Raw genomic sequence first — 27,416 nt, 5'->3', positions numbered from 1 at the left:
TCCGTTGGAACGCCAAGCGAGGACCTGAATACACTTGGGAACGCGAGGATCAAATGAAACAAAAGTACCCGTATCTCTTTCCTAACCCGTAAACTCTATCTTAGATTAAACTTTGGGATGAAATTCCTCTAACAGGAGGATGATGTGACAACCCTGTATTTTTCCAAAGCAATGTAACACTCAAAAGTCAAATACAACGAAACTATTTGGAATCAACGAAATTTAGCCTCAAAAATAAAAGTGTTCAAAAATCTAAATTTGGGATGCATCAAATGTTAGATATCATGCCAAGGTTTCCAAAGACATAAAGAACATTCAAAACCGGGTTATAATGAAGAAATTATGACGACTCAAATATTCACGACACACCCAGTAAAACATTATTTAACGTAAAAAGTGAAATTCCAATAAAATGGATTTTAGCCTTAAGTATCTAAACAAAAGTCGTAGAGTTCGTTAAACCGTAAAGGTACATAAAAAGATCGCCCAAATTGGACCTCGTATGAACAAGTTACGAATTTTCTAAGTTTCATAATAGCAGTAGAGAGCTAAAAATTCGAATTAAAGATCGAACGATATTTAGCTAACGCAACCTAAACGAGAGATGAAGGTCTCTACAATAGGAGTAAGGTGATAAAAAGACAAACGAAAACAGACGTCGGATAAAGAAGTTATGAATTTTTAACGGACTTTAGCAGTCCCGGCCTATTAAAAACATAGTACTAAAAATAAAGTCAAAACTCGCCGACAGAGTCTAAATGAAAGTTGTAGAGCATAGTCTCACATACGCATGAATATATAGAACGCGAAAAATGGAGCCCGTACACGAAAGTTACGGAATTTAGTAGATTGAAGCCGGAATTACGCCCAACGTAATTCAAGAGTACGCCCAGCATACTCAGGTGCAGGGTTGAGTCCCATCAGCTGTAAGCTATACGCCTAGCTAGACCCGAGTCATAAGTTATGACGCAAAGTTACGCCGAGCGTAACCGAAGTACGCCCAGCGTACTCACACCTTCAACCCTATAAATAGATGGCATGAACTCCGGATTTTGGCACACTTTTCTCAAACTCTCACTCACTTTCACACACTTGCAAGCACCAGAGGCCATCCTGACACCCTCGGTTCCACACCCGAGCCCCCGACGAAGGTTCTACGCTAACGAGATCCCCAAGAATCTCCAAGATGCAGCTTTCCGCAGTTAAAGTTCTGCTTGACTCTAGTCTCACTCTCTTTAAACCAAACAAGTGAGTTCATACCCCTACTTTTCAAGTCTTTTCATGTTTTAGGGGGGGAATACAAATACAATACAAGAAAACGTATCGTTTTATATAAATATAAATACAACATCTATCTTATTATTATTCGATACTAACATCTTACTTTACGTATAAAGTTTAGTATTTCACCAAGTTATTTTCACCAAATGGAACATACTTTCTGAAAAACTATAATGGGTATAGTTTGCGAGTTATTCATACATTCTTACATATACATCTTGAAAAACGAAATACTTTCACCTAAAGTGAAATAAAGACTTTCTTATCGTAAATCTATTTATACTAAGTGATGTGAAATATTCAACTTCAACGTACTCTTGAGTATGCATTTCAAGTCCTGTATTATAAGCCATATTCTCTTGGATGGAGAGCATGATACTTGTGTATAGATCTATACGGGATCGAAAACTCCACACCTAAACTGTTAGCTACAGTTAGACCGGAAGGTCTGGGGTGACAAATGTCATAACACTACAACACCTGAAGAATGTTGTTACAGGCAGTCTGTGTCAATAGTATGGTTATAAGACTCACACGAAAGTATAAAAAAAACATGATTTACGAAAGTCATATATGCATTCAGTATTTACATTATTTTTAGTACAAAATTCATCTTTATCATTTAAGTACAAGAGATACTAACGCCCTCCAACTTTGGGAACTTTTCAAACTATATGTGGAAAATATTGGATTTTCTGGAAACTACGTTCATCTACTTTCTTCCAAAAAGACATACTTTTTCAGTACAAAAACTCTTATGAACTCACCAACTTTATTGTTGACTCTTTTTCGAAACAACTTGTATTTCCCAGGGAATCAGTAATATAGGTAACTACCAGCTTTTGAAGAAGGAACGCTAAGGCCTTTATTATCAAACATTTTAAATCATCATATTGTAATATTCTTTTGGAAACATGTATAACGCAACAATGTACATTTTATTATATATATGATGATTGTGTTACTTTATTTACGATATTCAATTGTTATGGTACTACGTGAAGTCATCCACCCCGGAATGTTTCCGCCATTCTGGTTTAGGTGTGTGACATTATCCCCTTTATGTCGGTAATTTCCCATGCAATGGCGTTCTTTCTTTTCTTTAAAACCTTAACTAATTGATCTTTCTCAATTGGGGTGAGGTCTGATGCAATGATCACAGGCTTCTGCTCACCTTCTTCGAGAAATGCGTATTCTAAGTGTTCTGCTAATGTTTTCAGCTCCAATTGTGTGCTCTGAACACTAAACACGTCGAGTTCTAGAAGTAAACTCGACGAGTTTAGAACAAAAGTTTCCTCAAATCTCTATTTTTCGTAGTAACTCGTTTAGTTATTGGAATTAACTCGTCGAGTTTCTTATTCTGTAGACTTTATCAGTTCTTCGTACTCTGATTCTTCAAGAAGTCTTTCTAACTCTTTCAAATCTCTCTCGGCATCAAAATCATCTTCTGGAGTCAAAATGTGTTCACTTGTTTCTTCTTCTTTTCATTCTTCTAATAATTCTTCCAAGACATCTACTGATAAGGCAGTATCATCGCTACACTTCGAATGTTTCAAGGCTTGATCCATTCCAAAAATAACTGAGTCCTCTCCCACTCGAAGGGTAAGCCTTGAGTCTCGTATATCTACTATAGCACTCACGGTATTCAAAAATGGTCTTCCAAGGATTATTGGCACTTGATGGTCCTCCTCCATATCTAGCACAATGAAATCTACCGGAAAGACAAACTTATCGACTTTTACTAATAAATCTTCACATATACCTCTCGGGAATGTCACCGTCTTGTTTTCTAAGTGGATCGCCATTCGGATTGGTCTCGATTCCGTAAGGTTTAGATTTTTAAAAAAGAGTATGGCATGAGGTTCACACTTGCCCCCGAATCGGCCAATGCATAGCTAGTGGCTAAATTCCTGAATTGGCAAGGAATGGTTAGGCTACCCAGATCACCTTTTTTCTTTGGCAGTTTGGTTAACATCACGGCTGAACAGTTCTCATTTAAGACTAACTTGGATGCTTCCTCCATCTTCTTTCTATTTGTGAGGAGTTCTTTTAGGAACTTTGCATACTTTCGCATTTGCGCGACTGCTTCGATGAATGGAATGTTGATTTGCAAGGCCTTTATGTGCTCTAGGAACTTCTCGTAGTCTTCATTCTGCTTCTCTTGTCGAGCTCAGCCCGGGAATGGTAATGGTGGCTTAAATGGCTCAGCTTTTGAATTATTTTGCTCATCAGGTGCAGGACTCGTCGAGTTTCTGTCAGGAACTCGACGAGTTTTGTCTTCTGTTGGCGAATTCAGATTTTCTTGATCTTTTTATTGTGCCTCTTTTTGATCTGTACTTGGGATTGGAGTGAGGGGTGTGACTATCTTCCCACTCCTTGTTGTTACTATGTTAATGTGCACGCCCTTTGGATTTTTTTTCCGTGTCACTAGAAAGATCGCCCGGTGTTCTTTCGTTGAATTGCTTGGCAAGTTGCCCAAGCTGTTTTTCAATATTCAAAATTGAAGCTTGTTGATTCCAGAGCAGAGATTATTGATCCATCATCATTGTTTGGTTCTCCTTCATCATCTTTTGTTGATCTCTAATGGCTGCATCGGATTCGTCATGCTTTTTTTCGGAAGCACTAAGAAATCGAGTTAACATAGCTTCAAGATCCATCTTCTTCTCTTGCGCTAGTTCTTCTTTATGATAAAACCTGCGTGCTTTTTGCCTATACTTCTCCTCCTTTGCCTTCTTGTACTTGTGGTAGGGGATCCATTCCTTCTTGGGCTTTCGCCAATCATCATCAAACCTATCGCCACTCGAATAACAAACTTGTGCCTTCCGGTTGCCGTTCTCATCAAGATCGCATTCCTTAGTAAAATGGGGACCTATACAATTGTCACAACCCACCCTTATGGCATGGATGGATTGATCCATCTTTGTCATCATACGATCCATACTTTCTAGTTTGGTCATCATTGCTGCCATGTCATTGGAAACTGAGTTAACCATGCCTCTGGTTGTATCGTTCCTTGGATTATGGTATTCTATTGAATGTTTGGAGAATTCTTCTACAAATGTTTTAATGACAGCTGGTACTTTCTTCGTGAAGGGTCCTTGGGAGTCTAGTAATTGCCTAGTTGTGACGTTCACGCCATCATAAAAGATGGAAACCTCTTGTTGCACGTTTAGGTCGTTTTGAGGGTAATTTCTTATTAACCCCTTATATCTCTCCCACGCCCCATAAAGTCATTCTCCCGAAAATTGCTCAAAGTTAGCAATTGCTTTCTTTAATTTTGCAATCTTAGAAGGTGGACAAAACTGGTCAATGAACTCCTCGCGCATCTTTTTCCATGTTGTAATGGATCCGGGGGGTAAAGATTTCAACCATTCCTTCGCGGCTCCTTCGAATGTAACTGGTAACATCCGTAGTAAGATAGTATCGCGAGGCACATTTCGCATGTGGAAATAGTCAGCAATGTCCATAACTTCTTCAATATGCTTGTAAGCATCTTCATGCTCCTTTCCATGGAATGGAATGTCTTTTAGTTGTGCAAGGATGTGACCCTTCAACTCAAAATTGGCGGTAGCTGGGATTACAGGTTGCACGAGTCCCAACCTGGTACCATCTCTTATGCACTTCTTGTAATCTCCCATCGGTATGTCGGAGATGTCGGCCATATTATCTCCTTGATTGGAATTGATTTGTGGATATGTCGGACTCAATCTCTTTTCCTCTTTGTTTGCGAATAATCAACTCTGGATCGTCTACGGATGGCTCTAGTGTAGAACCGGAGCTTCGGGTCATACAAACCTGAAATAAAATAGAAAAACAATCATAAAACGAACAAAAACAAAGAATTTACAAAACTGTCAACAGAAGAATAAACTCGACGAGTTTAATGCAAAACTATAGAAAATCAATAAGAACTAAAAACAGGTAACTTTATGCAAGAAAGATCTAACACAAAGGATTGATAATACCAGCAAACAATATAATTATTAGAACCGTTCCCCGGCAACGGCGCCAAAAACATGATGTGTTTAAAACAAACTAGTTTTAATCCTAACAAACTCAAATGAAAACAAACACACGCAGGCAATGTACCTATTGATAGTAGTTTAGTTTAAGCAGGTAGGGTATCAAACACAGGGAACGGTAACAATCAAATTAAGTACTAGTATTATCTAATTAAAAACAATTAAATAAAAAGGGGGGTTTTCTCTAGTTTTTCAAGACTAGAAACTTAATCAAGCACTTTAAAACTTAAACAAAGACAATTAACAACTAAAAAGAATAAGAAATGAGAACTAGATTCAATGATAAAAGAGACTTCCGTTTAGATTCAATTCACTTATTCCTATGGTTGATTTCGTGGCAAGTGCAATGAATTAATATGTCAATGGTTACCGATTCCTAATGTGAGTGGGTTCATGTTCATTATTGCTAATCCTTTACCAGACAAGTTAATTCAAACAGTGATCAACTGATTAAATTAACAAGTTTCCTAGTGTTTAGTTCGTATCAAGCAAGACTTATAACAATAGTTAATTAAATTTGTTCAATTCAATCAAATCATGTATGATTGTTCATCACACATGCTCACACATTGATTTTCACATTTTATAGTTAACCCTAGTTTCATATTCATTATTTCAAGGCATACAATCTTATATTCATAAAACTATATGAATCGAGTAATCAAGAAGATATTCATGCAAGTCAGTCACTTATTTGTTAACTAAAAATATTTATCATCAATACATAAGGATCTTTAATAAGCTTAACAAGATGAATAACCAAATTAATATCAATTCAACCATTCAATAAAACCATGTTCATAAGATTATCTCATCCAAACATAAGTAAAAAGCTTTTAGCTCATATCTAAAGCAAGTAATAACCTAAAATCAAAATCTAATGATTCAAACATGGTTCAACACAAAGATTAAGAAATGTAGAATGATTATTTTCCTTTGATTCACTTTGAAATTGTCTCTTATGTTGAAATCTCGAAAATAGCAGCTCCAAGAAACCTTCTGATCTTCAAAAGTCGCAGCTAGCCTTCAGTAAAAGTTAGGTTTTCGGGCTTATAAGTTATCTATTTATAGTTTCCAAAAATCGGCCCAACTCGTCGAGTTTTTTATAATAACTCGACGAGTTTCTTTAGTAATTCGCGTGTCCAGCGTGTACGGAAAGGCATCCTTAAATCTAGAATATTCTAATAAACTCGTCGAGTTTCTTCATTTAGCTTCTTTCTTTAATCCTTGATCTCTAAGCTTCCAATCACTCAATCCCCTAACTTTTTCATTCAAGCATGTCTTTTATTGCTGAAATTGAAATATTAAGCTAATTAAGTATCTTTTTTTCATAAAATGATATAAAATAAACAATAATTGATAAGATAATGAATTATTTCTACGACTAAACAAGCCCATAACAATAATTAACGGTTGAGTGGCCTCCATTTGAACCTTTTTCACACACTTAAAGCCTTCTCTCTCTACTTTCTCTCTCTCTCTACAACTCGGGTTTAGGTCAAGAATCACCGAAAATGTAAGTGTTTACTCCCTAATTTGTTCTTATAACAATTATTCAAATGATCTTACACCATTATATCATTGAAATCATTCCACTTGAGTTGATATTCTAGTGTTGTGGCCTAAATCATCCATTTCAAGCCCCTAAATCGTAAGTATTCCCATCCTAACTCATTGTATACTCTGATTATCATGTTTTGTGCTTAGAAACATCCGGAATTCAAGGATGAATGAGAGTTTACGGCCAAAGAATGTTCTTGGGCCATAAACTCCCTTTTAGGGTGCAAAGTTTCCCTTTCTTCCTTCCTTATGCCTAGAACTCAACATAGAATCAACCACAATCGAAGTAGGGACCTTAAACATCAAAGAAACCAAGTCCTCATAGAGTTTACGGCCGTAAACCCCCAAGGAATTGGTCCTTTGGCTGTAAACTCCCTAAAGGGGTCATATGGTGCCCTAATACCTCCCTATGGCTTGTATAAATAGCTAGAAACTTATATGCTTAACCTAGAACCACCAAAGCATGAAATAAAGGGTCAAATATGAGTTTACGGCCATAAACTCATATGTTTACAGCCGTGAACTCCCTAAAGGGTCCATTTGGAGCCCTAGTCACTTCCTATTAGGGATGTCAAAAACCCTCGTGGAACCCCGCTCCCGTGGGACCCCGATCCCGTATGGGACTAAATTTTTAAAAAAACCGGGAGCGGGGGCGAAATTAAACCCCGCTTATTTTTGGGACTAGGAGCGGGAGTTGGTATTCCCGTCTCGTACTCCCGCGGGGCCACAGTTGTACGTTTATGCAAAAAATATATATTTAATATAAAATACATATACAAAATAGATTTTCTAATTTAAATGTAGGTTAGGTTTCACTTTCCCGTTTTCAATTAATAGATATTGAAGAGGTAGTGAATTGATCATATATTTTTGGATATGTAAGTATTTTATATTTGTAATATTGGATTTGTCATATTTTATATTTTTAAGATTGATGGAATTGTCGTTTTGTAATATTGAATTCGTAATGTTGAATTTTTAATTGTTTAGTTTCTAAAAGATTATGTTTTAAACTTTTAAAGTTATTAAAAACAAGCTTTTTAGCCTAACACAAAGTAGTCGTTTAGCAAAAAAAAAAAAAAAACGAAGTTTAAGCGGGGGAATTGGGGGAACGGTGGCGGGACCGGGGGGTTTGTAAACGGGGGAGCCGGGGGCGGGACCGGGAGCGGGGGCAACAATTGATTTCGGGGGCGGGAGCGGGGGCAGCTATTCCCGCTCCCGTTTGGTCCCGTTGACATCCCTACTTCCTATGCCCTAGAATTGAGTCTAGCTTATTTCCCTAAGTGATATAAGACCTTTAAGCAACCAAGAACACCACTACCATGAGTTTACGGCCGTAAAATCATGGGGAAGTGGTCTTTGGGCCGTTAACACCCCTAAAGGTTTACACTTGAAGAGTAAACTCCTTATCGAGTCCACACACTCCTTAGATGCAACCCGTATCACCCCTAACACATGAAATAAAGTGTTTTCATGCATTACTGTGTGTTACTTGCTTAATTAGTTATTAAACAACCAATTAGATACAACTATGTATCACTTCTTGTTACATAGGATCCTCGCGTGTGTTCAAATCCTAAATTGACACCAAGCATCCTACCCGACACACCCACGTCAGGTGAGTTCATACCCTACCTTTTTCCGAGTTTTTCATGTTTTCAGGGGGGAATGCAAGCAAAAGTGCAAGGTAACTTGTACTCAAAACCTATTATTTCGTATGAAATGTTTACATGTTCAGCATGATTTTAGCATAGAAAACCGTTTTACCAACCGACTATGAAATTAACTGTTGAGATAGTTTTTAAAACTAAAACAAGGAAACTTGTGAATCATATCATAAAATTTTATATTTTATATTTTACAAAGGATTTATGCCAACTTTAAATGGGATTTTCCATATTATTACTTGTAAATTCGTTATTCTTAAGATTGGAGACACGTCCTTGGTAACACTCCACCGGGTACGAGAGTATAGGACTACCCTTGTAACCAGAATCTCTTGGAGGGAGAACGTGACTTTTGTGTATAGATCTATACGGGACTAACTATCCTGCACCTTGCTGCTAGCTACAGTGGGACCGGCAGGTCTACGGGTAACAAAGTCATAAAATGATACTGGTCTTGTTACGAGCCATATCTAGTTTATTGTACGGTTATAGAATTTGCAAACTTAGATAATGGAGATTTACTTTTATTAATAATGAACCTAGTGAACTAACCTCAAAGTAATAATTGTTTTGATTGCTAGATGGTATCAGTAATACCCTTAGGTATTAGTTCACTACCTACTTATTAGTTTTATATATGTGTTAAAACTAATGTACTTTATCAAGATTAACCTAGCTTTCAAGGAAACTTCACCTAACGATACAAGTATGGTAGATACTTGTACACTTCATTCCGGATCGATAACCAACCATCAACTTTTAAGGAAACTAAGGGTTTTTCCGGGGATAACTTAACTTTTCATAAACAGGTTGTTTAACAAATGGATAACTAAACTTCTTTTATAAGAAAATATGGGATTTTCTTGGGAAACAACTTCTCATAAAATCAAAGGAAACATATTCTTTTACCAGAAACCAACCACTTATGAACTCACAAACATTACGCTGATATTTTAAAACTGCTTGTATTCTCAGGTTCTTGTTAGACAGATATCCCACTTTGTTTTGGAGAAGACGGAGTGTATAGAAGTCTCGTCTGTTCTTTTCTTTATACTGATGTATTTAATCTATGCATTACTTTGCTTTCAACCAAATGTAAATATTTTTATGTAATGTAATGGTTGTGTTTACTATGCTTATTGTGTACAATTGTTGTGATACCTGACATGACGTCCCCGCCCCCGGACGTTTTCGCCATTGTTTTCCTGACGGTCCGGGGGTGTAACAGAACTCTTAAATGGGCTCTAATTGGACGCACTTTCATTTATTTTAACATTTTGGGCCATGATGGGTCTAGATTGAGATAAATACCCTTATTGGGCCATAACAAATTCAATTAGCTTTAATGGACTCAAATTCCATTCCTTTATGCTAAATTGGGTCGTGAACTATCCGAAGGAACCCAATGGGCCAAAAACCTTTCTAAGAACCTCATTATTTCGAACCTAGGCTAAAATTGGGCCAAAAATTTATTCATACCATTTCCCACTAGGTCAATTTCGGACCATGTGTAAAAAAAAAAAAATTTGCATGGGAAATAGGTTGACACCTCATTTTTACATATGGGATTTCCATACTAATTATACCTCATGTATCTAGATTATGAACCTAATCCATCATGCAATAACCCACTTGGAAATCCACCCTTCTCTTTTTATCTCTCTCGGCGGAAAGTAGTAAAACACACACACACATATCAAACTCCATTCCAATAATATCAATACCTCCCAATAACATCTCCATTATTCCTTCAAAATTCCGAGACTTGCTTGCATGCCAAGAAGATCTTTCCCTCATAACACAAATCTATGGTAAGCTTTTACTTAAATCCAAGGTCTAAATTCTATATCTCATCAAAAATCATCTTTTAATTCATTCAAATTCGTGATCATACTCCTTAGATGCAATCTAAGCCCAAAGACTTCTAAAGAAGCTTCTTAGGCCGAAAGATCTCATCATTTTCATCCTTTCTTCTTCAAATCGAAAACAACAAGCAAAGGTGAGTTCCTAGCCCTCTATTTTCGGTTTTCATATGTTTTATGGGGGAGAATACAAGTAAAATGTGTAGATTTATGTGTATTTGTATGATATGTGTGATTTCTTGTTTTATGGGGTAAATATGTGCCAAAAATACATGATATTTTGAGATCTATAGTTCAAGGAGGAATGAAAACATGATCTATGATATATTACACTAAACAAGTCAAGAAAAATTAACCTCTAAGGTGATAATAAACATATTGCAACATAAAACTCATTTTTGGGCTATATTTGTCAAATAAACAAAAGATGGGTTGAAAGTTGTCATTCACGGATTTCTTCAGGACTAAATGAGTCAAAACAGTAAAAATAAAGGTTCGTATGAATATCATACTCTTTAAAGGGCTACAAATGCAATTTGTAGCATAATGGGCCAATTTTTGGGCTTTCGAACCATTAAGCCAAAAATTGCGAAAAATGTGATTTTTAAGGGATTGGAATGATATATTTCTCAAAAAAGGGGGTAAAAGGGTAAAAAAAAAAAAGCTATTTCAGGGGATAAAATGATTTTTTTTCAAACAAGGATAAAAAATGTAAAATTTTGGACTTTGGGCCAAAATTGTAAAAGTTGCGAAAAGTTTGGGCTTAAACTGAAAAACTCTTTACTGGAGGGGCTGAAATTGCCAAAGAGTAAATTTTGAGCTAAAGTCATCACTTAAACAAGTATATGGTTCACAAGTGACAAGAAAATGGTTTTAGGGCCTAAAATGTCTTATTATAAGGGACTAAAATTGTCATTTTTATTAAAGAAGGGCTGAAAAGGTCAAACCAATATTTTGAGTCCATTATTTTATCATTAAGATATTTGGGTAAAAAATACCAAACTACAACTTATGAAAATAGAAAGATGAATATACATATAATTCTAAATATCGTTATAACCAACCGATCGGCCTCGTACCGATACAAATTTAACAATTGTTCAATCAAATATTCCGACAATTATACTATACCTAAAACAAGTAAATATTTAAATCTTTGGGCTTGAAACTCTCTAATCATGCTTATTGGGCTTTCGTGACCCATTAACATAACTTTTGGGCCCAACGATAAAAGTAAATGTTTATTGGGCCTCATGTAACCCAATTACATACTTAAGGGACCCTCAATGGCTTTTATGTGCTATTGGGCCTCAATGGCCCATTAGCATTGCTAGTAACGTCCAAATAAATCATATGCGAAATAGACCAACGCGTTCGTCGCATACTCAACAGCCTTAACTAACAAGCGTGATTAGCATGATCTTGTGGTCCTCTTCTTCTCATCTGTTAGGCTCACCATCAATTCAAGTAAACAAATACAGGTCGATAATCAATAGTAATCAAATTCAGTTGGGATTAAGTGAGTAATAACGGGTGGCACCAACGTGTGTCAGTCGTAGTCTGTAGTTATAATCAAAGTCTCCTGGATGGAGAACGAGAGTTTGTGTATAGATCTATACGGGGGTGACTCCCCCACACCTCAGCTGTTTGCAACAGTTAGACTCGGTCAGTCTAGGGTGACAAAATCTTAAGATCAATTCCAGCGTTCACCTGAGTGTCAAGACAAACAAACTAGTCGTTATCATGCATGGTTATAACGACTCACATAAATAAATCCAATACTATTTGAGTAATCAAGGCAAATCAAAATCATTCGTTGTGATGGAATAACAATTTGAATAGTTATATGATATTTCGTTATCGGAAAACATCGGGTTTTCCAGGGGAGATCAACATTATTCAGTTGTACTTTCAATACAAAACTTCTCATTTATACACGTTTTGAAATCATCATGCATATATTTATAGATCTTCACACTTTTATCTAAACAATTGTCGTTTCAGAAAATATTGGATTTTCTGGATTTTACAAACTACACAAAACATTTTTATATCAAACCTGCTTATGAACTCACCAATATTCTATATGTTGACGTTTTTCAAAACAACTTGTATTCTCAGGTAACAGGTAACCTGAGGAGTAATACCAAGTATGTTAGGGTGTTATGCTTTTGAAAACTATCAAACAATGTATGCTATGGATATGTAATGTTTAAACAATGTACTCGATGTGAACAATTTCAGTTGTGATGTATTGATGCATGGTGATGTTTATGTTATGATTCATGTATATCCATTGTGATAATATTCAATTTAAGTCACGCGAGCCCTCGGACATTTCCGCCATCTGGTTCGGGGGTGTGACAGATTGACATTTTTTGAGATGCTCTATGGGAGGAAATGTAGGACCCCGATATGTTGGGGTGAGGTTGGTCAGTGATTCATGGGGAGTACCGAGGTGGTACTCAAGATTGCTGAGTTTGTAAGTCTGAAAACACTTAGATCAATACGATAACAATCAAACTATCTAAAGAATGCGGAATATAAATCAAATAGTGATTCAAGAACACACTAGTGACTCTCAATGCACACGATTTATTAGTTGAAATCGTCTGCTACACCAAAATCTTCTTAACAGTCGAAAACAATAATGATCAACAACTAGAACTCCTAAACGGCTATCGTAGTACAAAGCCTTAACAGGCCGAAGCCCAAGCTAAGCGAATTCACTATGTAATTTCGATCCCCATAATCAAAAACACCATAAGCCCACTAACAATAAACATTCCTAAGCCCAAGTAAAATATAAACTAGAAACCCAGCATAAACCATTTAAATATGACCTAACAATATCCCCCTTGGTTTATTGTTGGCTGACTTTACAGCTTCTCCACAAGATGAACATCATAATCTGCCAATGCTCCTGCCAATAGCCTCTTATCAATGAATGTCACAATCATGCCAGTGAAAGCCTTTGTTGCAGCTTCAAACATTTCATTTTCCACCATAAGTTGATGCTTGGATAAAGTATGAATATCATGCCCGTCAAATTTCAGCAAATCCCTAGGATCAACAAGACGAATCTGATCCTTTTTCATCTTGATTACGATAGTCGTTGTCGCCTCGTCATATACCCAATATAGTAAGTCATTCAAAGAGCCATCAGGTACACGTTGAGTGATAGGGATCTTTTTCGCTTTATTTGTAGGTGGCCACATAACATTCACCACAATCTTGGTGGTGCATGGATCAATAAGACCCTTGACCTTTTTAACAAACGATGACGTTGTTTTCAAGCCTTCAAATTTTTCTTCGCTTTGTCTTCTAGGAACTTCTTAAACGCCCATGCCTTGGGGTCATTTGTTGGATTGCGGAATGGTGCGTAGACCAGCTCTGCAAGATCAACTTTTGTCCAAGACACAAAGTCAATCTTCTTCACATAGTACTCAATGCTTCTGATCTTTCTCTTCACAATCCACATCTTCTTATCAGCTTCATATCCCCACATAAGATTTCCAGAACGATCACAATATCTTTGGGTGATCACCAGTAGCATTCTAATTAGAGTTTTTCATAAGAAGAATTTTATCTTTCCTCAACTTATCAACTTTTCTCTGCCTGTCCCTTCTTTATTCAGCTATGACGAGGCTAGAAGACATAAATTGATCAAGGTTATAATCTGGGGCAAGATTAACCACAACTCTTTCAGATGTCTCTAAAGCTTTTCCATCATTAGAACCTGAAGTCTTGAACTCGTCACCAAAATTTCCAATTAATATTTCTTTGAGATCAAAATAAAGAGTTGTCAACCCACCAATATTGGGTTGAAGGTCTGAGATCTGCTTACTCTTTTGAGAATTTTCATTTTCAAGCTCATAAACTCTCACATCCAAAATTCCAATCAACAAATCCTTATCAATGGACACCTACTTCAAAATTACGATCTCTTGTTTGAGCTCATAAATGTTTTGTTGAGACTATTCATCACCTCCTTGCCCTTAGCCAATAGATATTCCCTTTCCTCTTGACTGGGGAATAGAGTCTTGAAAAGCAAGTACCTTGGCTAACTTGATAGATGTAGAATCGTGCTTTGGAGGTGGTAAGGTAGAAGAGCTTCCCGAGGAAAAAATTTCCTTATTAGCTACGAAGTCTTCGTCAAAAGTTGGGCTTTGATCATCTTGATTAACCTGGGCTGGTTAAACATTTGAAGTTGGCTGAGTAATGAGCACTCCCGGTCTTGGATCTCTGCATCTTCGCTTTCTTGGCATCAGGGACGCATTTGAGTCGTCTTTATCACTCCCTTATGGAGACTCGGTAGTAACATGAACTACTTGCGGAGGCTTCCTCGCAGTTGACTGTAATTTTTCGATAAGGGCTTCCATCTATTCGGGTGTTGGATCGTTTGGTTGCTTGAAAATTTTGATTTCATTCTCTATCCCAACTGGAGAAATCACAGCCTCATTGACTGGCTCCTTCTATGGTTCAAACACAAAAACATCCTCCTCCTCCTCCTCCTCATCATCATCATCATCATCATAAACCTCAAATGAAAAACTGAGATTTGATTTTGATGGTGCCACATGTTCCTCAGCCACCATAGCAATTGGAGTACCAGCAGTTTGAACACCTTTTGTCTCTCCAAATTTTCTAAATTTCACAAGTTGTAACGCTCTAAAAATTTCAACCAATTTAAACTTTTCAAAAACAACCCATATTCATTAAATCATTACAAAAATGTTTTCAATACATTTATTATCAGAGTATCCCCAGAACCATATCATAAAGCGTAACATGAGGAGCGGTACAATCATGGCTTTGCCTAGCCACTCTCACCTAAAGTACCTGAAACGTTAAACCACAACTGTAAGCCCGAAAGCTTAGTGAGATACCCCCAAAATACCAACCACAATACCATACACATATCATATCATAAGCAAACTGAACAGCCATGCAATGCGAGTCTACTGTGTGACTAGTGTTGGATTAATGTCTAAGTCCATAACTATAATTGGTAAGACTTGACCCGACCCGACATGATCCATTTGGGTTGCATGGCATCATGCACTTGGATAGACTATAATGAGAGAAATAAGACACTTATGGTTATTAATATATTATAAGTTCTAGTATATTAATAATAAGAATAATAAGATTACTTAATTAGTATTGATCAAGAATTAATCTAGGATTAATTAAGTGATCAAAAGAAGACTAATTAAATATATGGGTTGATTGTGCAAATCATCCATACTTATATAGTGGGCTAATGCTCCATGGATTATCTAGTTAGGCCAAAACCCATATGATGCTCCATGGTGTATTTGAACCCATGAATCCAAGGAAATGGAAAGTCATGACAATTAGGGTTTACCCTAATTATATAACTATATAAGCATCTTATTCTTAATCAAAATCGGCCACTAGAGAGACTAACAAAGGGCTAGCCGATTTTCATGAAGTGTAGAATTCTCTCAAGTTATTCCAAGTGTATTTGGGTTGTGTGAACCATTTGAGGTGTCACACTTGGGGCACTAGGCACCCAAGCTTCATGAAGACAAGCACTAACAAAAGGTATGTTATTCTAACTTGTGTTATTCAACGTTTAGTATACTAGAATAGAACAATACCTTGGAAACTTGATATTTGCATGTATAATAGAGAACACATAGATCCAAGGTATTTAGGGTTGCATGTACACTTAGGAGTGTTAGAATGCTCATAACCCAACAGTGGTATCAGAGCCTAGGATTGTTTTCTTGTTATACTTGCAAATGGAGCTGAAAAATCGAGTTTTGTTGTTGTCTACCCAGCAGACTCGCCGAGTCCATGAAGGGACTCGACGAGTCCAAGGCAAAAAGCATCCAACTCGCCGAGTTGGTTAGTGCACTCGACGAGTTGGACCCCCAGACAGCATAAATTCGATCCTTTTGGCTAGAAATGGACTAGGAACATTACCCTAAGAGGTTTTTGAACTTATAAACTTGTTTTTGATGTGGTAATGTTCATGCTAATCCAATTTTAAAGATAATTGTCAATAGATTCATGTTTTGTATTAGTTTAAAGGTTAGACTAATTACATGAAAAAGTTTGATTTGAATTATCTTGTTCTTATCAGTTACTTAGATTAATAGAAAAAGTTGAGTGAAAAAGTTGTTTTCAATCCAAATTAATCTAAGAGTTGATTCTAAAATGTGTTTTTGTAACTTGTCATCAAGTTATATGAAAAGTCACATTTAAGTTTCATAAAACTCATAAAAGTTGGCAAAGGTTACAAAAATGAAGAGTCTAGTTCTAATTACTTGGAGTTATGACTCCATAATTTGTCCTCAAGTTATGGAGGACCATGAGTCTCTTCATTAAATAAATAAATAAAAAATAATGTAACCTTAATTAATTCCATAAGTTATAAAAATAAAGAAAAGTTAATTCTTTTATTAGTTTAAAGTCTTCCATAAGTTATGGAACTTGAAGAGTTTTTGGATTAAAACTACTTTAAACACATAAGTTATGGAATTAATTAGTTTTGAATAGTTTCAAAACTTGCCCTCAAGTTTTGGAATTTGTAAAGTTCTCTCTTATGAAAACTTTAATTCCAAGTTAGCCCTTAGAATTTTAAAAGTTAAAATTCAACCCTTATACTTTATAATATTATAAGTTAATAATATATATATATATATATATATATATATATATATATATATATATATATATATATATATATATATATATATATATATATATAAGAGTAAAGTCGGTCTTACCGCTAGTACGCCTCATTCAGGAAGCCGGTCTATAAGGTGGGTATATGGTTGTTGCCTATAAAATGACAACTTAATGGGTGTCCACTCTCACCCACCGCTTGCTTGACTGGTGGAGGGTCGTTAGCTGAACGGGTTTGACAGGACGATAATTCTCCCTTCATTAAAAGTATAATGATATATACTAAGTAACTAAACTCTTAAAAATACCCAATCTTAGTTACTTAGGAAAATGTGAATAAGGTGCTAATCCATGAAATTACACTTTGTACTTTGTTTAAGTCGGTTAGTGGAGCGTGTGTGGTTAACCGGCACACTAACTCGTATTTAACAAGGTAGGCAAAGGGTAACTTAATGTTTATCATAGTATCGATGGAGCGTGTGTGGCTAACCGACACATCGATTGAGGGGTAAACACTTAAGGGTACCAAGTAATTTGCATGGTTACTTCACACCTTGTTTTGTGATCCTCGGCATCCCAGTCACAAAACTTGGAGGGCACACTCGAGATTGAAACATGCCTTTGAAAAGTTCAATGAATCTCAAAAGATCTAGGAGTTTCAAAACCAATTAAAACCTAATAATACAGTTCGTTTATCTTGGTGGAAATTGGTGAATCGTCATTCACCTACCTTCAAATTGTTTTATAGCTTGGATTACGGCATACCTCTTCTAAGTTATAAAATAGTTTGTTGGGTCCTAGCCTTAATATTTCATATTGGGTGTCATATTAAGGACTTAAGATCAACTATCTTGAATATCTCCCAAAAGATGTCTAGTTTAGACCTTCATGATCTTCCCAAATCTCTTGAAACAAGTTTTCCTAAATGAAGATGATGTCCCATGGAAATCATACTTCTTTCACCTCCTCCAATTATTCTCCCTAACCCACAAGTTCTTGAAAAGTTTAAGGTCACTCGAGCCCCATTGGCAAGTAAAGGTCTAGGTGTGGTCACATCTTGGAGATGTAGTCACATATTGACAAGCCGGGAGAGTTGGGTGTCAAAGTCTTGAGAAAGTTGGTGGTTCAATCACTTTCTAAGTCACATAGTGAGTTCTTTTGGAACACCTATGAAACAGACTATGACAAGACCCTTAATGATCTTATCTATTTGTTAAGATCAACTTCCTCAAAACTTGATGGACATTGACAAAAGTGACACAGGAAATCCAGAAAAGCATTCTCTTCCCAATGGAAAGGGATCGGCCATAGTCAACTCGATTGAACAAATGGTAAAGAGAAATGCTAAGTTTGTGATAATCCCGCGTACCATTATCAAAGGGTCCATATGTTTATATTGCTAAAGGAAGGGTCATTGGTTGCAAAGCTGCCAAGTTTACCTAAGGATGTTAAAGTCAATAAGTTTGACTCCACTTCAGGTAAAGTCCACTATCTAACTCTGCTAAGTTTCTATTCTGAGATTCTTATTACATGATGTGACTGGGTCACATGTTGATGTTTTAAGAATCAAAGAAAAGTGAAGGAACTTAAAGAAAGAATATGCTGAATATGATCACATAGATGGATTTCTATCGCGTAGTTTGAAGATCGGATTCTTGAGCTACTTCTTAGGAGTTATGAGGTATTGCTTAGGAATAGATAACAACAAGTTTTCATATGGATTGTAAGGATAAGTTTTTCCGCATAGTTTTAAAATAAAAGAAAATTTTTTGATTTTATTTATTTTAAAATATCCTTACAATAGCATTTGAGGAAAAATTGTTGCTTATATGATTCCATTAATAGCAAGAGTGGAAATATGAAATTGATTCCTTCATTTGTGGTAATGTCTAAATTTACCAAATAAGGAAAGATTCTCATCATCCAAAGTCTCAATTGGACCGAGACTTGGAATCATGCAAGTTGTATAGCATGATGAATGAGAACTTTCAAGTATTGGAAAAATTAAGACTAATTACTTGTTCACATGGATGTGTGAGTCAAGTAATGGACTAAGGGATCGAGTACATAGTTATGTGCACTGATTAAGTCCACCACAAAAGATTGATAAAACTATTCGTCATAGTTTACTAAAGCTCAGTAAATATGATTATACATACAAGCTTAAGTGTAACTCTGAGACATTGGAAAAAGGTTCCAATGTATGACAGAGCGAATAAGAAGAATCAAATTAGGCAGAAGGATAAAAGTTTCTCAAATCTGAAAAGATGGGAGATTACTTTAGTATCAGTTTTTGTGATCATCTTAATGATTAAGAAACCATAGCACAATTAGTTCTCTAAGGAAGTCTTAGTGCATTCTTATGACTAAGAAGAGGGATCTTGAATTGTTGAAATGGTTACATCAAGAAGATGAGTCATACTTCGTTCTAATACAAGTCTTAGAGTCATAATCCAAGATTGTTATGTGAGTGACACGTCTTAAAGAAGGTTTAAAACACTTGTCAAATGTAAGAGTAAAAGTGTTCTACTCTTGTTCATTTGAAGTTGGTAAGTTGTGATGTTTTGGATAAAACAAAGACCAACTTAGGCCAATTGTGTGAAGTGTTTGTCTTGGTTAGAATCCTCACTATCTCTTGGATGTTTGACAAGGGAGTCTTATAGGTCAAGAGGACAGTGGGAGTCTTAAAGGTCTTGAAAGTCTCAAGAACTAATCAAGAATAAAAACCTGAAGTTCTTCACTAGCACACGACTTGAGGTTTATAACCTATCGTGTTGACATAGTCTATGCCCATTCCAGTTAAAGTTGAGTTCTTAGAGTTCTTAATTGGTTGCACAACAACTTGGAAGCAATGGCAGGCCCTTGAGCTGCCAGGTGGCAAGAAGTTAAGATTGAGTTCAGTCCATATGAGTTTGGATTTGTCATTATCCTTGTCTTGTGACTATGGTTTTGACAATTCACATGGATAAGAACACATACACCATTAAATCTAAGTGTCATAAGGTTTCTCTCTGATTCATAAAAATGTTGGTGAGGAAACACTTTCACTAAGTAGATTTTAGTTAGATAGCAATTGTGATATTAGCATTCTCAAAATCGTTAGTGGAGCGTGTGTGGTTTACCGGCACACTAACCTGGACTTGTGAGAAGTGGCAAAAAGGTCTAACCATTATGATTACAGCATCCCTCTTCATAATTGTTTAGACACACAAGTGTGCTATCTAAGGGAAGGTGTATGATTTTGATAAAGTTATATCAAAACAATCCAGTATCAGAAATCTAAACTTTGGTAAGAAAGTCAATAAAGTATTGATTTCTAGAAGTCCAGCTGATTTCTGAGTACATGTCAAAGCTAGTGGGAGCATTAGTGTTATGCTAATAATCACCATGTTAGTGGGAGCATGATAATTATGATAAGTATTGCAAGCTAGCAATGTTAATTATAGAAAACAAAATGTTTCAATTGGGAAAAGTTGTTTTGCTATAATTAAGGGAGAGGAAATTATACTTCATCTCAAATCTATAAGCTTAGATCGTGAGGTTATAATCATTTAGTCAAGGATATATATGAATTTCATGTTGGAATGGCTCAACATAAGGAAATTCTGTATATGGGTCCATTATTTGCGTTCTAAAATTCGATTATGATTACGGCATCCCTTTTCATAATCTGAATTATGAGAACTTGGCAAATAGAAATGGAAATGTTATAGCAAAAGACTGGTTTAGTCTTTATGTGAGACATCATGAATCGTGTCCCATATGCTTCGAATATAGGATCGATTACATGTGCTATATTTATCCTTTCTAAAAGTTTCCAAATGCCTGGGGCATTAAGAAGGGAAAAGGTTTAGAACTGGATATGACTAAAAGGATTAAACAATTGTTGAGGACAATCTAAGGTTTACCAAAGATTGGTTGCTCAAGGACAGTTGGAAGTATAGTGATAATTCTGGAAGGACCATATTGACATAATCTGTAAGGAGGCAACTCTTGTTCAGAACTGATAGTCAAAATGGAATCTGGAAATGTTTCAAAGTTAGAATTTTCAATCTATTTAAGATTAGGAAACTTAATGCAAGAAGGATGTTTCCAAGGAGTTGATCTCCTTTGGAATACTCTGTAATGATTGTTGCCAAGTCTTTATGAATTTGTGCATAATCGTTACAAGAGGATCAATGCATATAAGTTTAGAATCTAACAGATTTCAGTAAATGACATGAATTTGGAATTCTTGCATTTGCAGTAAGGATTTGGGAATGTGAAAAGAGAATCATTGAAGTTATGTTCAATTGATATAGTTCACAAAGTAAAGATCATAGACAAACATAGTATGCATACTTGGTGTGTGGCATGACTAGTGTTTAGAAAAACATTGTGTACATGCTTGGAGCATGGGACAACTATTGTTTTAAATTCAAGAATAAAGTTGATAGCTGAAACAGTATACAATGAATAATGTGTAATCATATGGTGATAAATAAAAGGTGTTTTATTTATGTTCATTGGTTTTGATATGATATTGGATTCAATTATTATTGTGTTTCACTTTGCATGTTTTGAATTCCCGAATAAACTAGGTTATTCTTCCGGAATGACTAAGTTATTCAAACCATCCACAGTCGGTCATATGTTGGAAGTAGATATGAATTAAGACTGTCATGGGTTTGCTTGTAGAGGTCTAAGGTGTTGGACAAAGGGCTACAACACTCATGAGTGCTCATAAGTTCTGAGTATTGGATTCAACCCGCGCTCATTGGAATCACTTCATGGATTTTATCACGAGTGATCATGAGACGATAATATCTTATATTCTTCAAACCTAGAGATATGAGTTGTTACTATGAGTTGGTTGTACATTGATTGCACGAAACCGCATTTGGTAACTCAGTGCTATAAAACGTGCCTTTGTGTATGATTCAACAAGTAGTAGAACAAGCCATATGAGTCGAAGTTTATCCATTCCTTTTACCTTTGGGATAAAAGTGATATCTGTAGGCCCCTCGATGATTTGATGATGACAAATGGAAGTGCTCGGTCGGGCCAGGACTGATTTGATTTGTTCAATTAGTCAGTCGTCATAAATCGGAAATAGGGAAACAACAAATGGACAGAGAGAATGATTATAATCCATGTCTCAGTTCATATGATATCTAGAATGGAGGAATATATGATCCCTTATCTAATGGACAAGTCATTGACAAAGGTCAGCATTTACCGACCAGGTCAGAGTTCAACAGAAGCTTTTGAGAGCTACGATTGCCAGTTGGTTCCTGAAGTCATACGCAATAATAGTTTTAGACTTATCCAAGTGGGAGACTGTTGGATTAATGTCTAAGTCCATAACTATAATTGATAAGACTTGACCCGACCCGGCATGGTCCATTTGGGTTGCATGGCATCATGCACTTGGATAGACTATAATGAGAGAAATAAGACACTTATGGTTATTAATATATTATAAGTTCTAGAATATTAATAATAAGAATAATAAGATTATTTAATTAGTATTGATCAAGAATTAATCTAGGATTAATTAAGTGATCAAAAGAAGACTAATTAAATATATGGGTTGATTGTGCAAATCATCCATACTTATATAGTGGGCTAATGCTCCATGGATTATCTAGTTGGGCCAAAACCCATACGATGCTCCATGGATGCTCCATGGTGTATTTGAGCCCATGGATCCAAGGAAATGGAAAGTCATGACAATTATGGTTTATCCTAATTGTATAACTATATAAGCATCTTATCCTTGATCAAAATTGGCCACTAGAGAGACTAACAAAGGGCTAGCCGATTTTCATGAAGTGTAGAATTCTCTCAAGTTATTCCAAGTGTATTTGGTGTTGTGTGAACCATTTGAGGTGTCACACTTGGGGCACTAGGCACTCAAGCTTCATGAAGACAAGCACTAACAAAAGGTATGTTATTCTAACTTGTGTTATTCAACGTTTAGTATGCTAGAATAGAACAATACCTTGGAAACTTGATATTTGCATGTATAATAGAGAACACATAGATCCAAGGTATTTAGGGTTGCATGTACACTTAGGAGTGTTAGAATGCTCATAACCCAACAACTAGTCCGCCGCACCAGGCTTTCAGTCCACCTGGTCCACCCTTCGAGTCTAGCCATATACATCGAGTCTCCAGTGTGGTTGGTCCGCCCGTACCGGGCCTTTAACCCACCTGGTCCACTCTCTGAGTCTAAAGTATGGCTGGACCACCTGCACCGGGCCTTCATTCGGCCTGGTCCACTCTCCAAGCCTCGGCACATCTAGTTCGCCCTCTTAGGGCTTACAACCTATCCGGACCGCTCGCTGGGCCTTCGGGATATCCGGTCAGCCCTGGGTATGTTGGCCTACAACACAAGGCAGGACCCACCTCAACCCAACCCCAATCAAACAACCATGTGCAAATAAACATATAATCATATAGCAATTCACAACTAATCAACCGATCTAGCAGATCACATACATAGCACATCCCTACCAGGATACCGACCTAACCGGTCACTAGCATAACATCATCCTATAAACCAGGATACCGACCCTAACCAGGTCTCAAACATATACTATCCTAACTACCAGGATGCAATCATAGCAAGCAATAACATAACAAACAACTACTCGGACTTCCATCCGATAAAAGGGTCGGCCTTGGTGTCGTAGACCCTGTCGATATAGTGAGGATAACTCACCTACAACTGCTGGCTGAAGAATAAGATCACGCTGCTCCAAATACTGACACGAACTCCTCCACTGGTCAATACCAAATAACCAAAACCAATAATTACCAAAATACCCCTGGAAGACAACTGGTCAACTCTTGGTCAAAGTCAAAGTCCTCAGTCAAAGTCAACTTCCTGACTGACTCTACCCGCCAAGTTAACCCGCTGACTTGTCGAGTCCCCATGCTCTAAAAACTCCCACATCGCGACTCAACTCGCCGAGTCACCCCAAGACTCGCCGAGTCCAACTCTGAATCCCTTCACGCTCAACTCACCGAGTCATCCCTTGACTCGCCGATTCACCGTTCAACCCGGAAAGGTTAGGACTCCTCGACTAGACTCGCCGTGTCCAAGAACATACTCGCCGAGTCCAAGGTTATCTTCAACAGACTCGCCGAGTTGTTCTTCCAACTCGTCGAGTTCCTGCCTATCTTCATCCAACTCGCTGAGTCTACCCATAAGACTCGCCTAGTATCTCCAACTCTTAACCCATGCAGTGGCTTTCTAAACCATGTTGGGGCTTAAATCCATAGATATATCCTTCTACAAGCTAGCCCTCACGCAAATTTGCAAACTTTACATGATTCCAAGGAGATATAACTCAAAACACACTAGGGCTTGGGTTTTGGACAAAAGGGGCTTCACCAATCATGAAACGACTGAAACTTTATGGCATAAAGGACCATCGCACGCTTAGATCTGAAGTAGCATCCTCAGATCCGAGCTTCTATCTCGACTTAGATCTCATATCAATCACCATACATGAATCCATGAAGAATTAGCTTAAGGGAATTGTTCCTTACCCCTGACTTGAGCTCAACTAACTATAGATTTCTGATCTCCCCAAGCTTCCTGATACAAGCCTCCAAACCTTCAAGCTTCAACACCAAAAATCCTCCTCCAAGCTCTAATTCACTCACAATAGGGTTTCCTCACGAATTAGGGTTCTCTGGATCTCAAATGGGCAGCAAAGAGGCTGAGGGGAAAACATAACGTTCTTTAAATAGGGTGCAAGCCCTGAAAATAGGGTTTCTCATCCCAGCACTGACTCGCTGAGTCTAGTCATCGAGTCAATCACTTAGCATGTGACCAAATCGCGACTCGACTCGCCGAGTCTATCCATAGACTCGTCGAGTCAATCTTTCTTAATTACACCAAGAACCCTGCCTTTTTAGTAAACAATGGACTGGATGTTGCACTCGTTTCATGAGTCCAAAGGTGTTTGGACCAAGTGTCTTCACATCAAGAGTATCAGGGGTCCTTTCCAACTCGGGATGCATGGCATCAAAGATCATTTGTAAAAACCGAGGATACATCAAGAAAACATCCTTCTTTTTCGTAGAAAGGTTGCTCCTTATTTACTAAAAAACAAATTTTGAGAAATTGTACTCCCAGTCCATTGTTAGTGCAACAAAGGCTAATGTTGCTGTTTAGATTATCTCATCTGACCCGCCCTTTCTTCCATAAATGCAGCTAACAAAAGTATGGGCTAAATCTCTCCAATAAGGTGGAAGTAGCTTCTTGACTGTTGGAGGAAAAATTCCATCGTAATTCATCTTTTTTAATACTTTTATGATCTTGGCAGCAGGGAGTTAGGAAAGCAGGCTGATCTCCGAACTGAGGCACTTCCCGAATGACTTGCTCTGTAATAATAATCTGCTTGCCTTTCATAGAAGATTCAATAGCACCAGTACCATCCGCTCCTGTACAGTTGAATGATGCATTCCTCCAGAAATCATTAATCACATCCTTGCATATGACTGGATTGACACATAGAGCGTGAGAAATTCTGCAATTGTTCACACCCGCAATCATGGATTTGAATTAATTGTGTGCTACAGGTGGATCCAAGAGATATCCAATGATATTGTGAGAATCATCAAACTTCAACTGATCTGCCATTTATCTACACCAAACGAGCCAAGTGAGAACAATAAAAATTAAAATTAAATTTTTTTTTCTCAATAATTCAAATTTTATTAAAAAAATATTGATTTCGGTCAAACGTAAGCGGTTTTAGTCAAATATGAGATTTCGGCCGAGAACACTAATTTCGACCGAAAACCCGGATCTTCATTGGAGCCTGTTCCAATCACTATTTGTCGTAATAACTCGTCGAAACCATTCGAAACCTGCAAATTTGAGGATAACAAATACACCAAGCACAACGTAAATGCCATTGCCACGATTGAAAACCAATAATCTACCTGCTTCACCAACAAATTTGCAACACAAACATCGAAAAAGGCAGATTTTTCAGGAAAGCTCGAAAAAACTTGGAGAGAAGACAGCAATGACAGATGGCCCACCAAACGATTTCTGCCCAAGAATAAAATATATGTTTTTAATAAAACATTTCTTTCGATATTACATTTCAAAGACCAAAACAATGATAAAAAATAAAATTAAACACACATTTTTAACAATATTTTTTAATTTATTTTATTTTATTTTAATTTATTTTTTATTGGTAATTTCTCACCCTAAATTTGTGCATAACAAAGAAAGTATGTACAAATTTAAAAAAAAAACAAAAATGTAATATATAGATTCTAATAAAACAAAAACCTTTGGGATCAAACGTGATGAAGCAAATTTAATATCGTTTCTCAGCACACACCTACATGGATAACTCTAGTCAATCACCAATATTGCGGTCCACTTAAACAAAAGGATATTTGCATGTTGGACAGATCATAAGTGACAAGATATTGAAATTATATTCCTAAATAGACCATTTTATTGACGACGACCAAGGATATTGTTGTCCACTTAAATTCAGCAGTGAGATCTACAATCAACCTTTAGTCATGAACCAATTCAATTTTAAGCGCACTGGAATGTGTTCCTCACTTCACAACACACCATAGCAATCAAGGAATTCCAAAGAGCTCTTTACATTAGGTGAGTGTTCAATTATTAGAGAGAGAAGATGGATATAGAGATGCATATGTTGTATCCCAGGTCGGATCTCTTCCAATCATGCAAAGGGACAACATATGACTAATATAGATAGAGGGATAGAGAGATAGAAAGGTGCATATGTTGTGTCTCAGGTCGGATCTCTTCCAATCACGCAGAGGGGAAAACATATGACTGACATAGATAGAGAGATGCATAGAAATAACGATGCATATGTTGCATCCCAGGTCGGATCTCTTCCAATCATGCAAAGGGGGAAACATATGACTGGCATAGAAGATAAGAAAGGAAAATAATTTCATACAAACTTGCTTTATCAGAACCCCCAGTCACCCTATCAACACTAGAATTAAGGACATAAGTCTGTACGTCAAAGAAGTGGTGAACCACAATTCTAGATGATAACTAACTTTAATGTATCTCGCGGGCTCTCTTGTTTATCATACTGCTCAATCTATCCGAGCGTCATATGGTCAGTCCAAATGTAACTATCTAAGTCTAGATGAGTTAACATTGTCAAGTCTTTTCATTGTCAACAGTGTCTAGTCCTTTCATTTTGAATCCTTCATGCCTACCAGCATATTAAACACAGAGTCTAACCAATTCAGCTTCAGTGCAGTACACACAAAAACACACACGCAAGCTTCAAAATGCAACACTTTGAATCCTTCATGCCTACCAGCACATTAAACACAGAGTCTAACCA

General features: G+C 36.8%; 1 non-coding gene across 1 annotated transcript; it reads left to right on the top strand.

Moving 5' to 3' along the window:
- The first annotated feature begins 4,452 nt into the window (after positions 1 to 4,452).
- On the top strand, positions 4,453 to 4,559 carry LOC145028029 (small nucleolar RNA R71). The gene has a single exon (XR_013675787.1). It is a non-coding gene; the product is annotated as a small nucleolar RNA R71 (small nucleolar RNA).
- The last annotated feature ends 22,857 nt before the right edge of the window (positions 4,560 to 27,416 follow it).

This window comes from Lactuca saligna, chromosome 1 (assembly GCF_052625555.1).
Source record: "Lactuca saligna cultivar CGN05327 chromosome 1, ASM5262555v1, whole genome shotgun sequence".
Classification (NCBI taxonomy): domain Eukaryota; kingdom Viridiplantae; phylum Streptophyta; class Magnoliopsida; order Asterales; family Asteraceae; genus Lactuca; species Lactuca saligna.
The sequence above is the reverse complement of the archived record's forward strand: the minus strand, read 5'-3'. Positions and strand labels throughout refer to the sequence as shown.